Here is a 13,545-nt window from a genome sequence, read left to right as displayed (position 1 = left end):
ATCTGTCTTTCTCTGCCTGACTTATTTCACTTAGCATAATACCCTCCAGTTCATCCACATTGCTGCAAATTGCCAGATTTCATTCTTTCTCATTGCCAAGTAGTATTCCATTGTATACATAAACCACATCTTCTTTATCCATTTGTCAGTTGAGAAATGTCATTTTCATCTACAGTTTGTACCTTCTTGTGTAACAAATAAAATTCAATTATATATTAAAGTATGAAGATGTTATGTAGTGACTGAAATAAGGATGCATTTTTATCCAAGCTAAAAAGTCATGTAGTATTTGTTTTTCTTTCAACAGAAACACTGACACATTTAATTTAGAAAATATATAGTATATAGAGAATTTGACTATTCTTTAATAGAAATATCTTCCCATCATGGACTGGATTGTATTTATAAAAATAAAAAAGAAACTACTGTAGAATTTCTGTTTTGCACAATAATTTCTGTCCCCTAATTTCTATCCTTCACTAGCTATCTTCTATGGAAATAACATCATAGAAATTCCAGAGGATGTGTCTTGCTTTTTTTATTTTTATTTTTTATCATTTTTTTTATCATGATAAGTGTACTCTTTAATCCCTATCCCCTGTCTTCCTCATTTCCCCATTCACCTTCCCTCTGATAACCATCAGTTTGTTCTCTTTAGTTAAGAGTCTGTTTCTTGGTTTCTCTCTCTTTTTCCTTTGCTCATTTGTTTTGTTTCTTAAATTCCACATATGAGTGAGATCATATGGTATTTGTCTTTCTCTGATTGACTTATTTCATTCAGCATTATACTCTTTAGGTCCATCCCTATTGTTGCAAATGGCAAGATTCCATTCTTTTTATAGCTGAATAATATTCCATTGTGTGTACCTACGATATCTTCTTTATCCATTCATCTGTTGATAGACACTTAGGCTGCTTCTATAGTTTGGCTATTGTAAATAATGCTGCAATAAACTAGGGGTGCATGTATCCCTTCGAATTAGTGTTTTTGTCTTTTTTGGGTAAATATTCAATAGTGCAATTCCTGGATCATGGGGCAATTCTACTTTTAATTTTTTGAGGAACCTCCACAGTAGCTGCACCATTTTGCATTCCCACCAGCAGTGCAAGAGCGCTCCTTTTTCTCCACATCCTTGCCGACAATTGTTGTTTCTTGTGTTTTTGATTTTAGCTATTCTGACAGGTGTGAGGTGATACCTCATTGTAGTTTTGGTTGTATCTCCCTGATGAGTGATGTTGAGCATATTTTCAATATCTGTTAGCCATGTGGATGTCTTCTTTGGATAAATGTCTGTTCATGTCTGCTGCCCACTTTTAAATTGGATTATTTCTTTTCTGGGTATTGAGTTTCTTAATTTTAAACAACAAATTTATTATTATTATTATTTAAGATATATTGACATATAACATTGTATTTTTTCTACTTATACAATATAATGATTAATTTATGTGTGTACTGTGAAATGATTGCCACAATATGTTTAGTTAACATCCATCACCATATTTAAAAAGTTACAATTTTTTTTTCTTTTGATGATAACCTTTAAGATCTAGTCTCTTAGCAACTTGCAAATATACAGAACAACATTATTAGCTGTAGTCACCATATTGCACTTTACATCTCCAGGACTTATTTATCTCATAACTGGAAGTTCATGCCTTTATCTATTTCACCCCTCTCCCCCACTCCCTTTGTCTAGTAACCAGCAATCTGTTCTCTGAATCTTTGAGCTTGTATATTTTTCTTAGATTGCAACATACGAGATCATATGGCATTTGTTGTTCCGTCTGACTTATCTCACTTGCAGATTGCCCTCAAGTTCCATTCATGTTATCTCAACATGATTTCCTTCTTTTTCGTGGATGAAAAATATTTCACTATGTATATACGCCACATTTTTTAATCCATGAATCCATTGATGGACATTTAGGTTGTTTCCATGTCTTGGCTATTATAAATAATGCTGTAATAAACATTGGGGTGCAGATGTCTTTTTGAGGTAGCGATTTCATTTCCTTCAGATAAATACCCAGAAAGGGAATTGCTGGATTGTGTGGTAGTTCTATTTTTAATGTCTAAGGAACCTCCATACTGTTTCCCATAGTGGCTGTACCAGTTAACCTTCTCTTCAAAAGTGCACAAGAGTTCCTTTTTCTTCATGCCCTCACCCATACTTGTTATTTCTTGTCTTTTTCATAAAAGCCATTCTAATAAGCATGACGTGGTAGCTCATTATGGTTTCAAGTTGCATATCCATGGTTATTACCAATGTTGAGGACCTTTTCACGTGCTATTCATGTGTTCAACAGATAACTTGTTGGCTATTTTTTTTAGTAGACTTAACACACAATTTTACGTTAGTTTCAGGTGTACAACATGATGCTTTAAGTTCACTCGTTATGCTGTGTTCACCACAAATGTAATTACTTTCTGCTCCCCTACATTGTTACTGGGATTTGTCTCTTTTTTTAATAATTTTTTAATGTTTATTCATTTATGGAGAGAGAGAGAGAGAGAGAGAGAGAGAGAGAGAGAGAGAGAGGGAGAGAATGCATGGGGGAGGGGCAGAGAGAGAGGGAGACACAGACTCCTGAAGCAGGCTTCAGGCTCTGAGCTGTCAGCACAGAGCCGGATGTGGGGCTTGAACTCACAAACCACGAAATCATGACCTGAGCCGAAGTCGACACTTAGCCAACTGAGCCACCCAGGTGCCCCTGTCTTTCTTAAATCTTGTATTGCATAAGTGAGGTTCAGATACATGAGAGTTATACTGCAAGGGAAGTATCAACCAAATGTGCATTGTTTATTCCTGGACCGAGTGCTTTTCTTGGATGTCTGTCTTCTATGAAATTTTAGTGGTCTCTGTTGAAATGACTACAAGGAATCTTAAATATGTAGATTTCTAAGTCAATATTTGCTAGAAGTTTCCAGTTCCTTATGTATACCCACTGATTATATCCCTGTTCCTCTTTTTCTTTAAAATCAGAGTTGTGTCCTATGTAAATAGGACTCCTTAGACAAAGAAAAAACAGCATTGGCCAAAGATGGCTACATAAACACTCCAAGGAAATGCAAAAGGCTCTTCAGACTCCAAGTTGCCCCATTTCTGCCAACATGACCGCAGCACAGAGCTGCCAATGCACAGTCCGCACCCACCACCTGCCAGATCTTCTTCATGTTTCTATCTCTTCCTTCTTCCTTTAGAGGGTCAGTCCCTCAGCTACACAAGCAGTTGTCTTCTGCCCCCAAAGTGGAAGAGTCAGGGTATACTCAGGATAAAAATAGAAGTTTGTTTTTAATCTTTCCCCTACCCTTTTCATTAGTTGGCAGGGGTGCCATAACAAAAAAAAACCCAAAACAGCTGGGTGGCTTAAACAACAGAAATTTGTTTTCTCACAGTTCTGGAGGCTTGAAGTTCAAGATCACGGTGTCAGCAGGTTTGGTATCTTCTGAGGCCTCTGTCCATGGCTTGCAGATGGCTGCCTTCTCTCTGTGTTGTCACGTGGTTATCTCTCCATCTCTGTGTTGTCTGTGTCCTATCTCTTCTTCTTATAAGGGCACCAGTTATCTTGGATTAGGGCCCATCCCTATGACTTCCTTTTACCTTATTTGCCTCTTTAAAGGCCCTGTCTCCAAATACAGCCACGTTCTGAGATTCTGGTGGTTAGAGCTTCAACATATGAATTGGGGGCGGGCACCATCCCATAAAACCCTTGTATTTGATGTCCTAGAGCGGCTGTTAACAAATTCCCACAAACCAGGTGGCATAAAACAACGGAAATTTATTCTCTCACAGAGAATTCTGGAGGCTGTGTGTCTGAAAGTAATATATTATGAGGTCCATGCTCCCTCTGAAGGCTTCAGGGGAGAATCTTTCCATGCTTCATTTTAGCTCCTGGTGCATCCTGGCAATACATGGTATGGCTTGGCTTGTAGCTGTGTCACTTCACTCTCTGCTCTGGGTACACCTGGTCTTCTTCCCTGTCTTCACACAGATCTCATAAAAGTTCACCAGTCATTGGATTTGGGGTCCATCTCAATCTAGCATGACCGTATTATCTGCCAAAACCCTGTTTTTGAATCAGATCCCATTCTGAGGCTCTGAGTAAACATGGGCTTTGGTGATTTTCAACCCTCGTAAACCTCCTAATACAAGTTCAACTATCATCTTCCTCCACTAAGTAATCTCTCACAACCTAGGTTTGTGTGTTATTTTTTTGAAATGTTTATTCAGTTTTGAGAGAGAGAGAGAGAGCATGAGTGTGGAGGGGCAGAGAGAGAGGGAGACACAGAATCCGAAGCAGGCTCCAGGCTCCGAGCGGTCAGCACAGATTTCGACACAGGGCTCAAACCCAGGAACTATGAGATCATGACCAGGGCCAGTCAGACGCTTAGCCACCTGAGCCACCCAGGTGCCCCATTGTTTTGTTTTTCATTCTGGAAACAAAAAAATTGCATGTGAGGAGGTGAAATGTGAACGATTAAGACCTCTGGAATCCAAGGATGAAGTTTCCCAGATTCAATCTTTGGCTCTAAGTGTCGACCATTCTTAGAGAGAGATGTAATATGTACTCAGTACACTAAAGTGCTTTTCTGTTCTTTTCTGCAATTGTAGCATTGTTTTGCTTTTTTTAATTTTTAAAAAAAATTTTTTAATGTTTATTTTTGAGAGAGAGAGAGACAGCTTGAGTGGGGAAGGGGCAGAGAGAGAGGGAGACACAGAATCTGAAGCAGGCTCCAGGCTCTGAGCTGTCAGCACAGAGCCCGACGCGGGGCTCAAACTCACAAACTGTGAGATCATGACCCGAGCCGAAGTCTGACACTGAACCGACTGAGCCACCCAGGCTCTCCAGCATTGTTTTGCTTTTGTGACACGTCAATGGTAGTTTCTTATCCCCTTTCTCTTTTCTGCCTTCATTACGTCAAGATGCGCCATTTTATTTTTATAAAGGCTTTACAGTTAGAGAAAATTGAGCTCCAATGGGCTGTTTTTCGAGCCACAGTTTTCCTCATGTCCGGAATCCGTGTAACAGTACTTAACTCTCAAGTTTCGGCAAGATCATGATTGCTTGGCATGCTGTATACACTTAAGTCATGAACCAAACACTGCATTTTATTGTCTGTAGCTCTCTCTCCCTCTCTGGCCCCCTGAACCTGCTTTTATATCCTGAGACAAACCAGGACCAACAGGGGTTATTATGTAAATATCCCAGTTCAGTCACTCTTCAAGTGAAATAACATGCATATTCTTCACTGGCTCCCGGAATTCCTTTGTAGGATTAAGGTCCTGTTTCCCACACCGTAGCTAACTTGGCATGGCAGCCTTTACTGACTGGTTTCCTTTTCCTGCCTCACTTCTGCTTTCCTTTTGTGGGGAGTCCAGGGATTGCCTTCAAATTAGTAACTTGCAGTTGAATTATTTTCTCAAGATCTGCTTGGGAAAACCCAGAGTAAGTCTTATGGGAGAACCCATAAGACTGTTATGTCATTGTTAAGAACAAAATATGGCGCTTTTAAAGTGCTCAGAAGTCTTCTGCATCCAGGCCTTGGGGGAGGTTCTTATCGTGTCTGTTATTCCTTCTCAATAGGTGGCTTTTGCTGCTGTCTGCCTGCCATTTCTCTTCTCATTCGATGTACTTTTTTGGATGGCCAGCCTACATCTTGTTCATTCCATCGAGTTTCTCAGGAAAACGTATGCCATTTTGCAGGAAACTACCAGCCTTATTTAAGGTGCTTAAAGCTGGTCCCCCAAGCCTTGTGTGTCACTTCATCTACACGTCTCTATCTCCCAGTCTCTTTTTCGTGGTATTCACACTGAATTATTTTCCTTGACCAATTCCTAAACCACATTCATCCTTCACTTGCACCTTTGATGCTGATTTCAGGTCCGGCTTGGCCTTTGGACTTGGTATGTTTTCACTTATTCAGTAATTCAGTAAATGTGTATTGAGTGCCTACTGTCTACCAGGCACGGACTTGGTATTTGGAGGTGAACAAGACGAAGTCTCTATTTCTCATTCCGGGGTGTCCTTGCTTCATTCTCTCCATGAAGCCTTGTATTTACAAGTAGCGGAAACAAATGGGCTGCTTTAAGTAGATGAAAGGAATTTACTCAAGGGCGTGTAGTAGCTCAGAGAATTTTTGAGAAGGCCAGAGAATCAGGCTTGAAAGCTACTCAGCCAGAAATAGCATCCAAAATCACATCTCAGAAATATTTCTTGGGACAAAATTGCCATTAGCACCGCAGCTCGAGCTTCTGAATTTTGAGACTTTTAGAGCTGAGTGGAGCTGCTCCTTTGCTGACACTCTCCCTAGAATGGATTCCGTACTTTCCGCGGTAGGCAGTCTCTGAAAGGTTGCCAGTGATCCCTTCCTCTTGGTATTCACATCCTCGTGTCACACTCTCCCCCTAGCGTGAGCAGAACTGAATTACTTGCTTGTAACGGGTAGAAAATGGCAAAGATGGGTTAGAGACATGACTTCTGTCTTGCTTGCATTCTCTTTCTCTTCTCTTTGCTCTGATGAAGCAAGTTGCCATGTTGTGAGCTACCCCTAAGAGGCCCATGTGGCAAGGAATTGAGAGCAGCCTCCAGCAAATGGGCAGTGAGGGGCTAAGGTCCAGAGTTCAACAGCCTGTGAGGAACCGAATCCTGCCAACAACCATAAGAAGTAGCTTAGAGATGGCTCGTTTGAGCTTTGAGATGGCTCTGGCACCGCCCCGGCCCTGATGGCAGCCTGACGGAGATCCAGATGCAGAAGACTCAGCTAAGCTGCGCCTGGAGTCTAGACCTACGGAAACTCAGATAACACATGTTATTGTAAGCCACTGAAGTGTGGTGTAATTTGTTATGCGGCAATAGATAACTAAGATATCACCCACAGTTATTTGTGTTGCCAGCTGCAGATTCAAAATCTGGTGAGAAGGCATCCAACCAGTTGGACCAAGATCATACACTGGTATCCCAGCTGCAAGGAGGCAGGGACGGTGAGCTGCCAGCGTTTTCATGCATCATAGTCGGAGGTGGTTTCCTCTTTACAACAAGACACGGCGGGGCGGGGGCGGGGGGGCTGTTTCCCAAACGTGGAAAAGACTTTCATGTTTTGGTCAGTTAAAAACAATGAGTACCGTGCGCCATGATGACTGCTTGGTCAGAAGACCAGCTCAGCTTACAGTCCCAGTAAGGAGTCAACGTCTTGCCTCCCTTTGCACACTTCAGATAGCATTTTCCCTCTGTGCTTGCTCTAGTGCAGGCAGCTCTCTCACTTAGTTTTCTCTGGACTCCTGAAATAGGTGGGGTCTGGAAAGGGCTAGAGAAGTATTTTGTTTGGGCTGCTTATGGATTCCTGGGGGTATATGACTTTATGTTTAAACCATGTGGATTATTGGAGTGAATTTAATTCTGGGGTACTGTTTCATATAGCCCACAGTTATGAGCCAGTTGAGGCAAGAACACGAAAGCGGTGAAACACCAACAGGCTTTGCTGTTTCCCCTGGGACACTTTTGAATAGAAGCCTTTTCAAATTATTATCTCTAATAGTAATAGAAGGTGTTACAAAGCCAACAGAAAGCCCAAAAGTCACAATAATCCTCCCCACCAACAAAATCACAGGCCTTGGAGCAGAGAAGAGATGGGCAAAGACACCCTGGAGCTGGGGGTGGTTGCACAGAAGGTTGGACAGGAAACAACTTCTTGTTCGTGATTGCTCTAGGTCCCGGGAGAGTGGATGCTAGCTTGAAGGCATAAATCCATTAGTATGTGAAATACTTTAAGAATGAAAGATGGGTGCCGGGGTAGAAGGCAGGCTCATTGGAGAACTCACAGGTAGTGGGGAGAAAACCACATCAAGAGAGAAAAGAGGAATCCCAGTGAGCAGAGTACCTAGAACTTCCTCAATACCTACTCCCATGGCACCAGACATGGGCACGAGACCCGGGTACAGCAATTACAAGGAGTGCACGGGATCTTGTGGAAGACAGGGAGTAAAACAAGGGTAAGACTTACGAGCAAGAAGAGAACAAGCTGGAGGACACAGGAGGACATTGTGCCAATTTTCACGATGTGCATGTTGCAGAATCTTGGGGGCCTATGAATTTTTCCCTTTCTTTATTAAACCTCTTACTAACTCAGCATGGTCAAAGGATTTGCAGCCGATGAGAATGGGATCATCCAGAAGGATGAATGCCCTGATTTTGTTCTTTAAGAGTGTGTGAGGTGGGAGCCAGGCAAATTATAGCAGTCCTCCAAAAGATGTCTTCACGATTTGGGTGCCGGGGCGAAGGGGTTGTGTGAAATTTCCACAAAATAGGAATTACCTTTACATTTCATTTTTATTCAGTTGAATATTATGATCTTGATGTGGAAGTACAAATACTCCTTTACCCCTTTGATGGCATTGTTTCTCTCTGTCCTTGAGTAACCTCAGTAAGTTAATTAATAATGACTTTTTCAATGTATTTTCATTAACACACATTAAACATAGAAACCACTATCTTTTCTCCCTAACCAAAATCTATACAATTCCTTCTGGCAAATTTTAGTATACCAGTGAAAGCAAAAGAATTCAGAGAAGTGAATGGAGACACAAAATGCATAGTGCATTGGGGGAAAATCATGATTGAAAGAGAGAAAATTTAATGTTCCCCAATATGTAATTTAAGAGTGGTCCATGGACAATTTCCTTCATTATCTTCGTGGGAAAGATTGTAATAAGTCTGTAATTAGTGATATTAGTAGAATACATTTTTTTTTCAAAACTATAGACCTATAATATTTGTAGAGAAATAAAGTTAAGTAATTTTTAGTAAGGAAGCTGAACAATTACAGAATCCAGTATGTTAAGATCTCATGCAAGTGAGTGATCATTAAGAGAAATGTTTTCTATGTGGTAGGCTGTAATCTTTATCTTAAGAGCTATACTAATAGCAAAAAAAAATGTGTTGAGAACATCTCTCTTTCAAATTTTATAAAATCTTGTTTTTGAGGCAATGGACCACAAATTGGCTGTGTGTTCCCAATGGCACCACCTTCACCTGGCATGATCACTTGTGATTCTATTTCCCAGACTAATCAGCCTATTAGGACGTTATTTCTGTAAATCAAATATGTATCCCTAAAGCTGACAATTATGTGTGCAACTGTTCATTTATAGCTACTTTCCAAAATAGATTTTTTCCTCTGTACCAAATTGGCCATTCCAAATAATACTTGGACCTGTTTACTTTTGGTTGTACTAAATCATGTGCTTAGTCAGTACTGCCTAACACATAAGGGGCAACATTCACACCATAGTATGAAGGGCTGTGGGTCTTGATCTAGTCATAGTAATATACTAGAAAATAAACTCCCTGAAGGGAGGAAGTCCATTTTATTTTCTAACACAGTGTTTCATCCTTAACTTAACATATATTTGTAGCTAATTGTTTTGTTTAATGATTCTGGATTCATGAAGAATGTAGGAGAATGCTATAACAAGTACATTTTCCTTCTAGTTATTATGGTTGTATAGAGCAGTCTACCATATTTTTGAAAAAAAATCACAACCAGTGTGAATCATATGATGGCATAGACTTTTTTTGTGGGCTTTTGTATCCATAATTCCCATCACAATAGCCACTGATAGTACATGATTCATCAACTTTTTCATTCATCATTTTGATTTTTTAAAAAAAGTTGCCACCCCCTGCACAAAGGTGGCAAAGTATTGTATGGAAAGAGAATGTAAGGTCTGAGGGGGCAAAGAAAAAACTTGTACCATTGAATCTTTACAGAAACCTTAACATTTATTCTATTCATACACTGATGAAGTAGATATTATAATTAAAACAAAGAAATAAACTTCAACAGATTCATTTATGCCAGTGAATCCACATGTTTATCCAAACATCCACATTTCTCATTGACTTAACTCAATGTTTGCTGATAAATGAGAAATTCTCATAATAAGAGGAAGGTAAGACCCCCATGCCCACTTAGAAACATCAAGAATCCCTCAGTTATGTACCACTGACATTGAAGTTTTTCTAGGTATATCACTTCTATAAATCTTTTACCTCTGGCCTAGACACTGTTTTAAAAAGAAAAAAAAAATTGTCTGTATCCCCAATTGTCAATTTTTGTAGAGGTCAAAGATATCATGTATCATAGAAATCAACAAGTGACCAAAAGTCACAGCGAAATGATTTTCCTGTGCAATAAATGGCATCAACATCAAAATCAGTGCTTAGAGAAAATAACATCAAAGAATCAGTTTGCCACCTCTCTCACAGCCTAGCTTATGATTTAGTTTTCTCATTAATAATTAATATTTAGCGATAAGCCATATTAATATACAAATCAGAATCAAATCCTCATAACCATAGATCGGTATGTTTCCCCTTCACTTTACCCTGCCGTGGCCCTACCCTTTTTAAAAATATCTTTTCCTATGTCACCTTCCCCAAAATACTTGGACCGACATAGTCTCCTTCACTCCAGATGCTGTCTTTCTTCCCTCAACCCTCCTTGCACTTGATTTTTAATCTCTATTGTGCTGCTCCTCTCATTTTCCTGGGTTTATATTTCAGTTAATTGTTGTGGGTTTTTTGTTCTGTTTTTTGGCTAATTTTCTCTTTCTTAAATTGTGTACAGTCTGAAACACCTAACACAATAAGTGTTCAATAAGTAAACTTAATTGGCCATCGTCCACCTCTGATGCATAACTTTGTACTATAAAATTATGTATATGCAGGCTAAAGAAAGTGTATGTCAGTTCAGATGTACTGAATCTACAGCCGTATTAGGCCTCCTCTGACCTGAGGAGTACACAAACTGATGTGATTCAAGTCCACTATCAAATTGCATTTTTCAATTGGAAGAGAATTATTCTCTTAAGAGGCTAGCAGGAATAAAATCGCCTGTTCATGAGCAATCATAGTAAAGACACAATTGCAATAAAAACAAAACAAGGTCTCTGCAAGATTTTTAGATAGTATATGTGTGACCCTGCCGATTAATCACTCTGCTAAGAATTTTTATAATAATTCTGTGTATTACCCTTCTTGCTTATGGATCTTGGTCCATAATTTCCTCAACCTGGGTTACTTATTTATATTTTAAATTCTGCGCATTTTGAATACCTAGCGAATTGTTTTTTCCTGATGTCAGTGACCAAACATCTCATCTTTAAGAGCAGGTTTGTTCTCACTGATTTTTAAAGTCAGCTTATAAGCCGTGTCAAGGTTTTTATGGCCAAAACTATGGTGAAATTAACAAAAATAACTGAAAACATTTTACTTTATGAAAATAAAAATAATATTTAAGGTACGCATTCCAGGCTTTAGTTAAAGGAACAGTAAGTAGGGGCATCTGGGTGGCTCATTCAGTTGAGCATCCGACTTCGGCTCAGGTCATGATCTCACGGCTCGGTTCATGAGTTCCAGCCCCACATCAGGCTCTGTACTGACAGCTCAGAGCCTGGAGCCTGCTTTGGATTCTGTGTTTCCCTCTCTCTCTCTGTCCTTCCTCCAGTAGCACTCTGTCTCTCTCTTTCAAAAAATAAATACACATTAAAATGTTTTTTAAAAAGGAAGAAAGAAAAAAAATGAAAGAACTTTAAATATTTTATCTCTAAAAAGGTAAGGCTTCTGCATAAAAAGAATTTTTTTAAAACGAACATTAAGTAAAACTTTGCTCATTTATTAGATTTTTTTTAGTAATTAACATTCCAGAAAAACTAAAATACAGAGCCATATATAATTCTTTTTTTTAACCACCTAATATTAAGATGATTTTTGAGCATTTTTATGGAACAAATGAGAGTGATTTGAAACTGAAGATTTAAAAGTATCTAGAAAAATATGTGTTCAGGAAGACAAAGTTCCCAAAGTGGAGTCACTCAGCCATGGGATGTGCAGCTGACAGCATTCAGTGAAGGGCACCTGTGCTGAGGGCACCCATAAAATTCTTGACCCAAGTAAAAGAATCTTATTTGCTTGGGGAATCATAACATTACAGTAAATCTTCATGTGGCTATTTATTTGTATATCATTTGATGCAAATGCCTACTACTTCCCAGAGCTCTTCCCAGAGTTTTTTTTTTTTTCTTTTAGAGAGAGAGAGAGAGAGAGAGAATGAGAGCACCAGCAGGGGAGAAGGGCAGAGGAAAGAGAGAATCTCAAGCAGGCTCCACGCTCAGTGCAGAGCTCAATGCTGGGCTCGAGTCCACAAGCCCGAGAACCTGACCCGAGCTGAAATCAAGAGTCGGTTGCTCAACCGCCACCCAGGGGCCCTGTTCTATTTTCAATTAAGGTAAATTTTAAGAGCTTCTAATTAATTAAGGACTAGTATTAGAGTTAGCATTGAGCCCATTGAATCATTAGAACTGTGGACTAGCAAGAAAACAAAAGGATAATTCTATTAGATTTTCAGCCCTTTAGATAAAGCTGTTTAGATTTGTTTTCCCAAAATGTGCATCAGTTAGTTTTCAGAGAACTTATCCAAGCTTCATAATCCACTTTTTTCCCCTAAAAGCAGATACAGTACATTTAAACCAAATCCCTGAAGTATCCCTTTTATGTGCCATCTATATTTTTAAGTGGTTTGAACATTCTGTCTCACATTAGGATAGTTTATAGTATGAAGGTCCTCTTCTTTGTGGTGCTACATAAAGAGGAATTTCTTCATCAAACTCCTGACTTTTTCCATCATATATATATGTGCGGAGACAAATTACAGCTGGTTGAAGATGAGCAGATTAAGGCTTCATTTCAGTTTCTAGCCGACAGTGAGAAGGCACAGTCCTTCCGGTGGCCACGTATGTTTTAATTTCACAGCGTGGTCCCTAATACTGTGGTGCAAACGTGAATTCCAGTATTCTTATTTTTAAAACTGCAGCCCGGCAATCGGCAGTTATGTATCGATTCGGCACCTTGTATGCACAAGCAGTCCGTGAAGAGTTGTGAAAGGTGAAACAATTTGGAAGTAAGAGTCCTGCCAGAAGTCATCCCATAAAGTAATATCTAAAAATACAAAGCTCTATGTGATTAGTCCGAAATGTATTTGGTTCGGGCAACAGCCACAGCAGGAGGTCAGATGATGCAGTATTCAGTGAGCTAGAGGAAGAGGGGGAGCTGCTTTGGGGAAGTGGCATTTGAATCTAGAAACAGAAACTTCAGAAACAGAAATAAGTCTTAGATGGGTAGAAAGGACTTGAGAGAGCATTCCAGCTGGGGAAACAGCTGTCAAGTGACAGAGGCAGGGGATTGAAATAAACACGTGGGGGACGGTGAGAGGTTAATGAAGAGGAGTAATTGGAAAATAAGGCTGGGGAAAATACGTTTGAAGCATATTTTAAGGGATTTAAATAATAACCTAGGAAGTTTGCACTATGGGTTACAGCTCTCAGTGACTACCGTTTTTTCAAAGTTACAGAGGAACAGGAGGATTTGGAGAATGTGATTAGCTGATTCTAAAATCTGTACCAAAATGAAAGAGACTGAGAAAAGCCAAGGTAACCCAGAAGAAGAAAAACAAAATTAGAGGATTTTCACCACCAAGAATCAAGA

The sequence above is a fragment of the Panthera pardus genome, unplaced genomic scaffold (assembly GCF_024362965.1).
Source record: "Panthera pardus isolate Hobbes unplaced genomic scaffold, ASM2436296v1 HiC_scaffold_15, whole genome shotgun sequence".
Taxonomy (NCBI): Eukaryota; Metazoa; Chordata; class Mammalia; order Carnivora; family Felidae; genus Panthera; species Panthera pardus.
Note: the sequence above shows the minus strand (reverse complement) of the source record.